This window comes from Urocitellus parryii, chromosome 6, assembly GCF_045843805.1.
Source record: "Urocitellus parryii isolate mUroPar1 chromosome 6, mUroPar1.hap1, whole genome shotgun sequence".
In the NCBI taxonomy this organism is placed as follows: domain Eukaryota; kingdom Metazoa; phylum Chordata; class Mammalia; order Rodentia; family Sciuridae; genus Urocitellus; species Urocitellus parryii.
The window spans coordinates 199,089,847-199,104,744 of record NC_135536.1 but is presented as its reverse complement, the minus strand read 5'-3'; positions in this window follow the sequence as shown (position 1 = coordinate 199,104,744).

The following is a 14,898-nucleotide window of genomic DNA, read 5'->3' as shown; positions in this document are numbered from 1 at the left end:
TGACAGGCAGCAGAGACCAGGTCTTGCCTGTTGTACTCAAAGGACTCCTCCTAAGAGCAGCTCTCTGCCCCTCTGAGGTAGCCAGTCCTCCACCAGAACTGGGAGTGGCCAGAGGCTGTCTGGGCCGTGCCACTGGCCAGCAACTGGAATTTGCACTCAGCAGCTCATGCAGGGCTGAGCTTCTAATCAGTGCCACCCCTGTGTCATCCTCAGAGTAGGCCTAGCCCAGGGCCTCAGAGGGAAGCTGGCCCATCTCTCCAGGCCCTCCCAACCCTCCCAATCCCAGGGCCTCTATCTCCAGGTAACCCCCAGGCTGCCCCTCAGACCCTTGAGAGAAGGTGAGGCCTGAGATGAATCTCTAGGAAAAAGAAGAAAGCCAACAGAGAAGGTGCACAAGACTGAAAGGTCCCCACAGGGGCTGGCAGGCTGGCAGTGGTGCCCAGCCTGGGTGTGCAGCACCCACCTATAGCAGCCTGCCCACTGCTTCCCTCTAATTGCTGTAAAGTTGAACTGATGGAGCTGGTTGTAAATGGTCTGGGGGTCTGGGAGGTACGGTCCTTGCTCTAGAAGCCAGCCACCCACCCTCCAACTCAAGTAGACATCAAGGCAGGGTGGAGCCCTCAGCCGCCAGGGCCTTAGCCAGTGTTCCCTGACCCAGGCCTAGCCAAGTTCCTGCCAGATCTGGGTCTGGACTAAGACCGGACAAGAAGGGGCCAAGCTCAAACCAGGGCATGTCCAACCACAGGATGGGACATCAGCAGGACTGACATGTGGGCTGAGACTGGCCCCCAGCTCTCATAGATGTGTGACATCCAAAACAGGTCCCGGACAGCCCCAGGCCCCCGGGCTATGGGGCCTGCTGGGCCTGGTGAATCCTCAGGCATCAGCTTCAGGTGCCTGTCCCAGTGCAGACCAGAGGCCTGGAGTAGCACCAGAGGTCACAGCCATTGTGCAAAGACTCCAACTCAATGCGATTATGACACATCTGTTTCCCACCAGCCAGGAGGCCCCCAAAGCAGGCCTGGGTTGACCCTCCCCTGGACGCTAGGAGGAGAAGGAGAGAGTAACTGACTTCCCCCAGCTCTAGGCAGAAGCACATGGTGGGCTTTGGCGTTCCAACAGTGCACAAGCCTCCAAGCCACCAGCACAGAGCCTGAGGTGTTCTGATGTTTCCTAAAGTCCCTTGAAGTCCCCCCTCACACACACCACTTGTCCAAAAGCACTGTACCTGGCCCAGCCCAGGGCCGGCCTTGCTCCTGGGTCCTGGAGGAGCTCCACAGCAGGGCTCAGGCAGCACTGCTCTGATCACCAACACAAGGTGTCCCTGCTGGCCTGCACACCCTCTGATTCACACCTTTGCTGGCCTGTCCCTGCTGTGGGGCCTCAAGGAGGGGACTGATCAGCTCAAGCCTGGCACAGACCCAAGCCTCAGGGCTTCCAGCATTAATTCCAGTGTCCAGTGTCTTACCCGCAAGCCTCCAGACTTCCCCTTGGAATATGAGCCCCTGTGGGCCCTGGAACCCTGTCCTCCCAGCCAAAGCTCATCAGGGTGCTCCAGGCTCAACAAGTCCTGTCTCAGTGGTGAAGGGGTGGGAGGAATTGGTGTGGTCTCTCCCTGAGTGCCAAGACCCCAGGGCCAGTGTCCCTCTGAGCTTGGCGTGGCAGTGTTGCTGCATCACCTGCACAAAGGGGAGGGTTCAGAGGAATATCTGAGGGGCTCTGTCCATAGGAAGTACTCAGTCCAACACACCCAGAACAGCTGCCTGTGCTCACAGTCTCACATACAGCACGTACCACACTGCCAGCATGCCATATACATTCACATGCGCATGCACATGCAGTCATCTGCAGCCCAATATCCCCCAGTCAGATGCCCAGGTCTGGCCTCAGGGGGGGGCAAGACAGAAGAGCCCTGAGCACACACCAAGCAGAACTTTCAGTTGGACGTTAGCACCTCAACACTGCTGCCAGGGTCTCATGACATCTCCCCAGTCTCCCCTCCCCAGAGCTAGCAGGAAATATTCAGACTCAGTTCAAGGCCTCTATGCAAACCCCTTGCACACACACATTCATCACTCACACACATGACATGTGCATGACACATGAATAATACACATATGCATGCTACTCACACACCATTTTCATAGATACGCATGCTCACATGTATATAATTGCACACATGCATGAGCACACATGTGTGTGCATGTGCATATTTATGTACCACTCATGTATGTACATATGTGCATGCACATACATGCCACACATGCAGAGATTTGTGGACACATATATGTACACAGGTACATGTGTAAATATATGCAGCATATACGCAACACTCACATGTACATAGGTATGGGCATACACACATGAGCTTTGCACAAATACATGTATGTGTGAACATGTACATATGTGGTATGTGCACAGATACACAGCATGTGCACATAAATATGCATGTTCTTGTGTGTGTGACCATGCACACATGAGCATATTTATGCCATGAGCCCATCATGTGTGCACTGCATATATATGCAAATGGCAGTGAATGAACTGAGGCACATCTGCTCACATCAACACCTTCGCGGCATGCACATGTCCACTTACCTAAACACATACTCTTGTGTACTCACACTACACTAACAAACATGCCCACGAAGGAGCTGGTGTTGCTGAGGACCCACAACCTGCATTCCAAAGCTCTGCCTCACCCATGAGGAGCCTGCTGTCTCATGAAAGGGCAGGCATGCAGAAACGTTCCACCCTGAGGCAGCCCTGCAACAGGGACCTAACATAACAAAGGCAGGCAAGGCTCAGCACTTGAGCCTTGCAAGTGCTTGAGTGGTGCAAGCTGGTGAGGAGCTCAGGGGAACACCGCCAATAAGCCACTGTCACAAGGGCTAGGAAGTGCTCCTGCCTGAGAGCGGAGGCTCCTGGCTTGCTGTTCCCTCCTGAAGCCCTGTCTGGTGGAGAGAATTGTGGAAACATTGGGCATGCTGATGGGGTGAAGGCAGGAGGATAGGGAGGCAAGGCCGCCAAGACTGAAAAATTTGGGAGCCAGAGGGAGAGTGGTCGGCGGCGCACAGCAGGTGCCATGCAGGCTGGGGCTAACCTGGAGGACAGCTGCAGGGAGTCCTCATAGCAGCAAGGCGGAAGCCAGGAGTGGAGAGAGGTAGCAGGATAATGAGCTGATTGGCAAACGAGTAAACAGCAATTGCTTGATGAAAAATGTTTACGGTGCAATTAGCAGCTGTGCCATAATAAAAGTCGAACCACATTTGTTGTGAACTGGTTGAGCCACGGAGCGGTTCTCCATGATTGAGCTAGCCTCTGAGACTTTGGAAACATCTCTCTGACACACGATTCAGCATCCTCTCTGCGCCCATCTACACTAGATCGCCAGCCTGCCCCTGACTCAGCACTCAACAAGGAGCCTGGTGGGACAGGAATTCACCCCTTCCTCTGCTACATGTTGCCTCTGCCGCCCACATCACATCACCACTGTGGGGGCGCAGGCGTGTGTCCCTTGCTGGGCTCCAGGTTCCCTGAAGTGCCCTTCTGACTCCACTGGACTCCTTCAGCAGCCGGCCTAATGAGAAAGCAGAGCTCCTGCCTTCTTGCCGTACTCACCCAGCTCTAGCCTTTCCCTGAAGCTCTTGCTCTTCCTACAGAATCCTGCTAGAGCCCTCAAATTCCTCCCCCTGCCCAGCCTAGCACCCAGGCTTCTCCCCTGCACCAGACATGACTATCCTTCCATAAACTGCCTTCTCACCTCACTCTCAAAATCTTCTGTTGTTTCGCTTTTAAGCAAGACAATGTTCAGACATGTGGAGGGGCATCCCTGAAACTGCTTCCACCATCTCTGCACATTTTCAGTTTTCGTTTCTGCATATACACCCAAGGATATGCATGACCTTTTTCGGTTTGCACTAATGTGATCATGTGATCATGTGATCATGCAGAACAAACCCGTTGCAAGTTGCATCTGCCATTCCATTCAACATTATTTTTAAGGTGTATGCAAGTTGATCTGGCCAATCCAAACCCACGTCATGTCTCACCTCCTGCTGCTGGTGTCTCAGACCAGGCTCTTCAGGCTCTCCTCCCACCACCTGAGGTTCACCAGTTCACACAGACTTGCTAGCATGTGAGGCATGCAAACTCCAGTGTTTCAGACTGGGGATGTAGCTCAGTTGGTAGAGTGCTTGCCTCACATGCACAAGGCCCTGGGATCAATCCCCAGCACAGAAAAAAAAAAAAAAATCCAGTGTTTCACAGTGACTTAGAACGCAGGGTGTCTTTTCATACACTGCAGTCTGGGGTGAGGTGACAGCCTGACAGAAAGGAAGCTTCCCATGCTCAGGCTTCCCATCTGGTGGCCCCAGACCTAGAGCTTCCACAGCAGGTGGACATGGCTCAGTTGATAGGGTGCTTGCCTTGCATGCACAAGCCCCTGGGTTCGATCCCCAGAACCACAAAGGAAAAGCGTGATGGGTTGCATCTGAGGTGCTCTGAGTGTCCCACTGAGGTGGCTATGTCCATCCCAGGGAGGGCCACAGACATCTAGGTCTCCAACTTTCCAGATGCAGCCCAGCTCCTATAGGACCACATCTTGGGAAAGGACACAGAACACAGCAGTCCCCAGAAAAGTTCCTGCCGTTTCTCTGCCCGTTTTGATTTTCCCATGTATTTGCGAGCACTTTTCCCCGTTTCTTGGAAGCTAGTCCCAGCCGGTCCACATCCAGCTCTTCCCTACTTCAGTTATGACCTTGACATCTTCTCCCCTGAACCTGCACCTGCTCCCAGAGCCCTGCCCCCTGGACAGCTGCCCCCCTGCTCCTGGTGGGCTCAGCCTCTTCCGGGATCTGCCCATCCCTGACACAGCCCCAGCAATCTGCTGCTTCACACTTTAGAACTCCTTTTCATCACAGATGGGTTAGGGTGACGTTGCTGGCTTGGAAAATGAGGGAAGAAAAGCACCTCTCAGGGCCCTGGTGTCTCTGCATGCCCCTCAAGGCAGCCAGCCACATGGCATAACCACAGATTGTACCATGTGTGCCATCTCCCTTGCCCAGCAGGCTGCCTGGAAGTGCAGAGGGTGAAGAGGGAGGAGGAGGAGGACCCGGGCCCAGACGGGTCTCAACTGTGATGTGTTGGAGGCCAAGAAAGGCCTCTGCCAATACCAACAGCCGAGTCCTGCTGGGAAGTCCAAGGGCAGGGCTTGGCTGACAGACAGGAGGTGCTGTGCAGGGGTGGGGAGGAGGAGGTCTGCACCTGCTCACGCCCCTGCTCTGCCCTGCTCCCCTGTGGGAGAGTGCTCGGGGCACTTGCACCCTCACTGGCCCACCCCAGGCCGTCGCTCTCCCTTTTCTACCTTCTTCTGTCCTTTCCCAGCTGATTCCTGCTGGATGTTGGGCTTTGTAAGTTCAGGGACTATGCCTGCTTATAAGAAAGTGCTCTGTCCCAGGGGCTATACTTGACCTCGGAAGCACCTGCCTCCCCTCTGCCTGAACTTCTCCAGGACCTGAGGTGGGGACAACCTCAGGAGTTGGGGACAGCCACTACCTCTTCATGCAGCCAAGTCCTGGGCCCAGCTTTGGGTTCCAAGCAGGCCCAGCAGGGGAACAGGGTTCTAGAAGTGGGGCCCATGGATCCTGAGGACTCTGGTGCCAGTGGCATCCTCTGGGCAGAGTTCAGCAAGGCCCTTACCCCTCTCTAATCCCAACATTCTGAATTCCAAAGAGAAGCCCATCCCGACATTGAAGTCAGACCCACAGCCCAAAACATCTGATGGCCCTCAAGAGCTCTGCCTCCGTTCACAGGAGGCCACGTCCACGACGAGCTCCAGCTGGAAGAAGAAAGGGGACAAGAAGGCCCTGGACGAGGAGCCCTCTCAACGGTCCCCTCCTCATCCTTCCCTGGAACAACGCTGTGCCCTGAGCTCGCAGGTGGAGCTTGAAGGAGCTGCTCTGCTCTTCTCCAGGCTTGGCTTTACTTCCTACCGACCCTCCCGGACGCCGACCCTGGAGCAGCAGGCAGCTCAAACATACGCAAAGGAGAGCCGTCCCTTTAATATCTTCCCAGGTAAAGCCTCCAGACTACAAAACAACATTTTAATTTAAATTCCAATTCCACATTCATGAAGCAGCAGCTCTGAGCAGGGACTTTATTAAAGGCTTGATAGATGTCATAGGGCTCATCACACTGGAAAGTGGTGGAGCACGCATGGTTTCCACTTCCAGGACTTCAAGGGCTCAGAGGGAACTTGCCTGTGAAATGGAGAGCCTGCTTTCCCAGGAAACCACAAGAAAATCAGGACCAGGCTGGCACAGGGAGCCAGGGTTCCAGGCCCGGGCCCAGCCCAGTGCTACAGGAGGAGGGAAGGCACCTCTCTATCTGCCCTCAGCTCCCTGGGTTTGGGGCAAGTGCCTGGGATCACAGTTTGCTCCTTGACCTGGACACAGGGGGTCAGTTGCTAATCAGCTGGGCCACACCAGGTACAAGACACACAGCAGAGGTGCAGTGTGTCAGCCGGGATAGTGGGCACAAGGCTGCACAAGCAGCAGCAGCCAGGTCCACCTCACAGGAGGGCCTCCTTGACACTACACTGCCTGCCCTTCCAGCCCCACAACATGTACCCAGGCCTCACAGACTCCCCAGAGTCAGCCCACCAGCAGCACAGCAGTCTCCACCCTCAGAACCAGGAGCTCAAGTTTTGCTGGGGGCCTGCTATGGACCCTGAGCCCTGACCTGTCCAGAGTAGGTACACTGACCCTTACCAGTACCCACCTGGACCTATGTCCACTGACTCTATGCCCTCCTAAACAGGTCCCTTCCCTTCTGCCAGATGCCCAGGAGGAGCTAATAGCCCTCTGGGCTCCCTACCCTGTCTGTACACCACATTGCACACTGCCCATACCCTACTCCTGGGCAGAGGGTGGCAGCCACACCCCTGACCTGGGCATCAGCTCCCCTTTTCATGCCGCCTAGGCACTGAATTTCTACATCAGAGCAAGTGTCGCAAGTCCATCAAAGCAGGGCACCAAGAGTAATTCCTTTTTTAAGAATTTGTCATTTTTTTCAAAAGCATTCAGTCATCATCCCAGGGGAAACACAATGTTTTTGGACTTTCTTACACTGGTTTTATAGTTTAATGTTGTTTTTATATTAGTTTTTTTCGATACCAGGGATTGAACCAGGGTTTCCCACACTAAGCCACATCCCCAGCCTTTTTCATTTTTTATTTTGAGACAGTGTTGTCCAGACTGGCCCCAAACTTGTTATCCTCCTGCCTCAGTCTCCCAAGTGCCAGGGATCACAGGAATGTGCCACCAAGCCCAGTTTTTATGTTAAATTTTTTTATCAAGGAGCATCCTAACTTTGGGGCAAGCACTGAATACAAATGTACTGAATGGATGGATGGGTGGTAGATAGATGGGTAAGTAGATGAATGGGTGGATGGATGGATGGGTGGATGGATGGATGGATGAATGAGTGGATGGATGGGTGGACGAATGAATAGTGGATAGGTAGGTGGATGGATGAATGGATGGATGGATGGATAGTGGATAGGTGGGTGAATGGATGGACAGATGGATGGGTGGATGGATGGATGGATGAATGAGTGGATGGATGGGTGGATGAATGAATAGTGGATAGGTAGGTGGATGGATGAATGGATGGATGGATGGATAGTGGATAGGTGGGTGAATGGATGGACAGATGGATGGGTGGATGGATGGATAAATGGATGGATGGATGGATGGATGGATGAACAGGTGGATGTATGGATGGATGGATGGATGAATAGTGGATAGGTGGGTGGATGGATGGATAGTGGATAGGTGGATGGGTGGATGGACAGATGGATGGGTGGATGGATGGATGGGTGAATGGATGGATGGATAAATGGATGGATGGATGGACAGGTGGACGGATGGATGGGTGAGTAGATGAACAAGTGGATAGGTGGGTGAATGGATGGATGGATAGCGAATAAGTGAATAGATGGATAGATGGATAGTGGATAGATGAGTGGAAGGATGGATGGATGGATGGGTGGATGGACGGGTGGTAGACAGACGAGTGGATAGATGGTGGATGCATGGTGGATGGATGTCGATAAATGGATGGATTGATACACAGGTGGATGGATGGTGGATGGATGGGTGTAATGGTTAATTTGAATTGTCAATTTAATTAGATTAAGAGATGCCAAAGATTAAGAGGCTTCTGGATGTGTCAAAGAGGGTATGTCTAGGAATGATAAGCTTGTGGGATAGCAAACTGAAGTGGAGACCCTTCCTAAGCACAGTCAGCTCCATCCAATAGGTTGGAGGCTTGGATGGAATAAAAGTCAGAAGAACAAGGAAGCAGCACCAGATGCAAGCTCAATTCTTAAACGGGTTCTTGATTGCTGCCATGATTGCCTGAGGACATCAGACTCTCTCTCCTTCCTCTTCCAAAGCAGACTCTGCCAGTGATTCTCCAGGGTGGATGCATGGTGAGTGAACTGATGGGTGGACGGACGGATATGTCAAAGGGTGGTGCCTCTAGCTCAGAACAAACTGCTCAACTGTCCTGTTGAGCCCATGAGCTCCCATCCACCCAGGGGAGGACGAGCTCCCTGAGGGGAGACAGCCCAACCTTCACCTCCTTCACTTCCCAGGGCTGCAGCACAACTGGGAAGAGGGCACTTGGGCCCCGGAGTGAGGCGATTCCAGATTCTCTACAGATTGTGAGCTGGCGACTTAACCTCACCAAGCCCCAGCCTCTAGATTAGGAGACCACTGTGAGCTCACAAAGGTAGACACAAGAGATCAGCACATCACATGTGGTCCTTCAAAAAGGCCACTGGGTCTGAGTCCAGGGCCTAGGATAGAGAAGGGTTCACCAGTGTCTGCTGACTAACTAGATGGACGAGGAATACCTGTGGGTCTCCATTCACATCAACCACCTTCCTCACACTCCCCCTCCCACAGGCCCCACTCCATCCACCCGGCACCCTGTGTCCACTGCAAGACCTCCAGATGCGGAGGTCCACACAGCCCTGGAGCCAGAGCGGGAGATCACAGCCTTAACCAGATCAGCTCGTGGTCAGCTAGGCCCACATCAGCTCTTTGGCCTCCACTGGGCCCTCCCACCTGCCCCTGGGACTGACCAACAGGGAGTGCCATCAGTGAGCAGAGGAGAATGGAACCACAGACCCATGTGTGCATGATCAGGAACACTGGAAAGGGTTGGTAAACGGACACAACATGGGTCAGTCCCACAGCATGATCACCAATTGCATTTTGCAGGGCTAAAATCCTTTGTGTTTCCATGAACAAGAATTATTAGTATTACTCTCAGTTTTCTACAATTACAGAGAAGAAAAATAGTTCAAAGTCAGTGAAAGTCTGGGTGAGCTGATACAACATCCAATCTTTTTTTTTTTTTTTGACACTTCAAATTTCTTTGTAATTTTTCCTGACATAAAATTTCAAACAAAAGAGTAAAAGGAATACAAGGAGAGGGCTGTGGTTGTGGCTCAGTGGCAGAGCACTTGCCTGGCATGTATGAGGCACTGGGCTTGATTCCCAGCTCCACATATAAATAAATGAATAAAGTAAAGACTCATCAACATTTTTTTAAGAGAGAGAGTTTTTTATTTATTTATTTGTTTGTTTATTTATTTATTTATTTATTTATTTTAGTTTTGGGGGGACACAACATCTTTGTTGGTATGTGGTGCTGAGGATGGAACCCGGGCCGCACACAGGCCAGGCGAGCGCGCTACCGCTTGAGCCACATCCCCAGCCCGATTCATCAACATTTTACAAAATATTTTTTTAAAAAAAGGATACAAAGAGGTCTATGAGTCCCTCATCCCACCACAGGGTCACTCTGGCCCATCCTGCTTCATCTGCCCACCACGCAACGAGACACAGTAGCGGGAAAGGGCTGCCACATCAGCCCCGCTGCTCCAGCTGCCACCAGAGGTGGCTAGAGCTAGAGCTGTCCCAGGGGAAGAGGGAGCTGCTCCAGGTGGACGCAGGGGACCCAGGGCTCCTGTGGGCTCCCCTGGGACTGGAGACAGCAGCTTTCTCTTGGCTCATCTCACAGAACAAATGCGTCCGTCGCACAGACCCTGTGGGGCCACACTTCTCAGATGTGGAGACAGAGGCACCGAGTAGGATGCAGGTTCTCCAGGGTGTGTGGGGTCAGGGTTTGAGCCTCGGACCCAGGTCCAGAATACAGGGTCCTGACTGCAGAGCAACAGTGGATTCAGGCTTCGCAGACTCTCAAAAGTCTGCAGCATGTGGACAGTGACTAAGTTAAAAGCAAGGAGAGGGGCTGGGGTTGTGGCTCAGCGGTAGAGAGCTCGCCTGTACAGGCGAAGCCCTGGGTTCGATCCTCAGCACCACAAGTAGATAAATAAAGGTGTTATGTCCAACTGCAACTAAAAAATAAATATTAAAAAAAGCAAGTGGAAATTTGATCCAATTTTAATGAAATTGCAAAAGAAACCCAGGGGGGCTGGGTCAGAGGGGCCTCAGGGATCCGAGAATCCCCTGAACCTGAATGGGGACGTCCCAAACCTTCATCAAGCTCTCCCTGTGTTGCCGCCCCCAAGGATGGAGAATCCCAGTGGGAGGCTCCTCAAGTGCAGAGGACTCCAGCCAAGACGATGGAAGCTTCTGCCCCCAAACAAGGCCAGCCACTCAACAGGTGGAGCTCAAGAACGGACGCCCGGCTCCTCCAGGGCCAAGCCTTCCAGAGCCTGGGCCGGGTGGTGAGGCCCAGCGCTGCAGCTCCTCTGTGGGTGATGCTGGGGACTGAGCCCAGGCCTGGTGCACGCCAGGCCAGTGCTCCACCACTGAGCCACATCCCCAGCCCCTTCAGGGCTTCTCAAAATGGCTCAGGTGATTCCGATGTACGTCCAGGGAGACTAGGAACATTAACATTCCTTCTATATCTTCACACAAGGTTCTAACAGAAGTTGAAGGTTGACCATTGCAGATATTTGCCCACTGTTGAAATCCGCATACATTTACCCTAATCTTAATGTGTTCTGCGGAATTGACTTCATTCTTTTACAAACTGCAGGCAAGATGAGAATGAACGGCTGCATTGAATTCTGGGGCTGTCATACTACTTGGGGTATAAGTTAACTTAATCAAGCTGCAGGATCAGTGTGCTGCCCTTAAACCAGCTCAAGGACAGCTCTGCCAAGTGTGTGCTGTGTGGCTCTTTCTGGCAACCAGAGGCAGAGCCCTCCCCAGGTTCCACGCCTTCTCTTCATGTCCACCTTACCCACCAGTTTGCCTGAGCTGGCCTTGGTGCCCCTCTATCCACATCTCTGCACTCTGCCCCAAGCCCAGACACAGGTGCCCACCAGCCTCTTCTGGATCCCCTGGGTGCTCTTCCCACACTCCTCAGAGTGCCTCTCTCCCCCCAGGTTCTGCCTCCACCTCCTGTTCTCCTCCCATCTCTCTCTCTCCACAACAACGTACTCACCAGCCCCAGAGCATTCATCATCACTCCTGGATCTCCAGGCCACATCTGCCAACAGAGGCTACACCATCTGGAGCTCACAACACCTAGCCTCAACACACCCCAAAAACAGTTGTCTTTCCCAGACCCTGCTGCCCTTCCAGCTTGAGTCCACAGCAAGCATCCCCAAGTGCTGACTTCAGCTTCCATCAACCATGGCTGCAGATGAGCATGCCCACTCCTCCATCTGGAGCTCCAGGGCCCCACTGCCAAGAGCTGAAGTGAAGCGCTTGGGCCCCAAGTCAGGTGGACGGTGAATAGATGTGTGGGTGGACGAGTTTATGGGTAGAGGATGAATGCATGGATCGGTAGATGGATGTGTGGGTGGGTGGATGAATGGATATATAAATTGATGGATGATGGATGGCTGAGGAGATAGATATATGGGTGGATGGATGCATTACTGTGTTCGGTTTTGTCACAGTAATCCAACACTTGACCAGAATAACTCAGAGGAAAAGTTTATTTGGGGCTCCCAGATTCAAAGGTCTTAGTTCTTGGTGGTCAGTTCCATCACTCTGAGCCTGAGTGAGGCGACCCACTATGGTAGAAGGGCATTGCAGATGAAAGATGCAGCCAGGAAGCAGAGCAACCCTACAAGGAGCCAGGGATAAAACAAAACCCAAAGACACACCCCCAGTACCCACTCCTGCCTTCAGTACCACCCGGTTAGTCCATTCAGATTATTGATCCATCAAATGATGAGTCTCCTGATTAGGTCCCAGCTCTCAAGATCTTCTAATTTTACCTCTGAACATTCCTGCATTAACCCAAGAGCTTTTGGGAGACACCTTACATTCAAACTGGGTAAATGAGTGGGTAAATTGATGGATGGATGAATAGATTGGTAGGTGAATGAATGGGCTGATGGATAGATGAGTGGATAGATGGGTAGGCTGGTGGATAAGTAAATGGATGAGTCATTAGATGAATGGATGGATGGATAGATCCTGTTTCTTAGTTTCCAAGGCACTCTGGCCCGCGAGTATCTCAAAAAAGCAAAGTTTTGTTTTCCGCATGGTGCAGATGTGAAATTGAGGTTCCAAGAAGAGAAGGGGCCTAGTCAACATTATGCAGCTGCCAATTAGCAGATGTGTGACTTCAACCCAGACATCCCACCCTCAGAGCTAACCATTCCCACGCCTTTTGTGTTGACATCCATAATTCCCTCCAAATAACACTCCAAGTGTCCCTCTCTACCCAGGCTCTGATCACCCCACCTCTTCACTGTACTGAGGTCTCAGAAGCTGCACTTTTGACTGGCCACCTGCTCTGTCCACCTTCCCTCCAGCAGTCAGATGCTTATTTTGAAATACACATATGGCCATGCCACATCTCTGCTTAAAATCCTCTGGGGTCCCCACTGTCCACCTCCTCACAATCCACCAGTCCATTAAACTCCACCTCCCTGACCCGTGCCCTCCACACTATGCCCCCACCAGCCTCGTGTGCTGCATTCCCTCTGTGACTCCCCTGCCCTCCCCAAGCACCCCTGATCTCCCTGGGCAGCTGGGCTCCAGGGACCCTGCCCTGATCCCACAGAGTGGAGCCATCACATTATAATCTCTAGTGTGATAAAGAACATGTCATATGCTTGGGCCTATCAACACCAGAATGGAGTTCCCTGGAGGCCCTCAAGGACTCGGTGCCCACCCACTCCCAGGACCACCCACCAGTGCATGCTGTATGTCCACACCTGAAGCTGTACCCAGGAGTCTCCCTTGAATGGGTCAGGCTATTCTTTAGGAGGGGCCCAAGGGTCTGGGACAGGACATGTCCCTGGCTATTCCAACTCCTCTGCACCAGAACTTGGAACTGGCCACTGGGGTCAGGGTTGGTCTGCATGGCACAAGATCTGCTCAGTCTAGAGCCAGAAGGGACTGTGCTCATCTGCTCAGCCCTGGGGAGAATGCTGCCTCTCCGAGGGACAGAGCTAGTCTGGGAGGACCTCCTGGAAGAGGGGACTGTGAGGTGCTTCCACTCCATGGCAGAGCCCACACCTTGGCCACAGGTGGCCACCTGGTCTCCCAACTGCCTGCACAGGCTGAGAATCCCCACACACACCTGCAAGAAGCACCCCCAGCATCCCGACCTACTCACAGCAGATGTGAGATCAGTGTTCCCTCCAGGCTGAAACACAGGCTAGGTCCAGAGCAGCAGGGGCAAGGGCCCCTCCTTCTAGCAGCATGCAAACACTGAGTGAGCCCTCAGCCAGTGCCCTTCAACCCCTGTACTTGGCTAAGGCAGGAAAATTACCTCAAATAAGGAGATGAGGGCTCAGAGAAGCTGAGTAACTCACTCCAGGACCACAGCAAGGAGAAAGCTGGTATGACACCTGTACTCCTGACCACTGCCTGGTCTGCCCCACAGGACAGACCGTGACAGCACCCTGACCAGCATGAGTCCATCAGGCTCTTCCCACAGCAGAGCCATCTCTGGCAGACCACAGCAGCACTGCACACTCCACCTGCCCTCGGGGCACACACAGTGTGTGGGGTGGAGGGCAAAGAGCTCTGCCCACGTCTCCGGTGTCCTGAGTCTGGGAGGGTTCTGCTCACCTCCACTGAGAGGCCAGAGGTGTGACAGTATCCACAGACAGGAAAGGTCATCTGGTGGTACACAACCTGTCCTCTGGTGGAATGACACACCCTTCCCCGGGGTAGCCACAGGCTCAGTATCTCCAGGGAGCCAGGCTGGAACCAGGGCCAGCTGCTGTGCCAGCTCCCGGGAAGCTAAGCTGTGTCCTGTGGCTCTAGGACCAGCAAGCATGTGACAGCACTACCTGCATCTGCACCAGGCACACCTGTGCCACAGCTCACCTGCACCAGGCGCAACTGTGCCACACCTTACCTGCACCACTCCTCACCTGTGCCATGCCTCACCTGAACCAGGCGCACCTGTGTCATACCTCACCTGCACCACTCCTCGCCTGTGCCACACCTCACCTGCACCAGGCACACCTGCGCCACACCTCACCTGCGCCACACCTCACCTGCCCACACCTCACCTGCACCAGGCACACCTGCGCCACACCTCACCTGTGCCACACCTCACCTGCACCAGGCACACCTGTGCCACACCTCACTAGCACCACAGCAACAGCCCAGAATCACCCAGGTGGCTCCCACACGTGGCCCACACGTGGCCATCCCATTATGTCCACCCAGCTTCAGCTGGGTGCTGCTACGCAACCTCAAGACCTAGAAAACCTGCTTTTGCCAGTTCTTCCTCTAGGACAAGGAAGCACATGGCACTACTTCCCTCCACCTTCTGTGCCTAGAGATGAAGGAGGGAAACCATCTGAGACGCCATCTGATACACACAAGTGGTCCCTTCCCTCCCTGAGCCCCCGGGCTGAGCCCACTGGGAAAG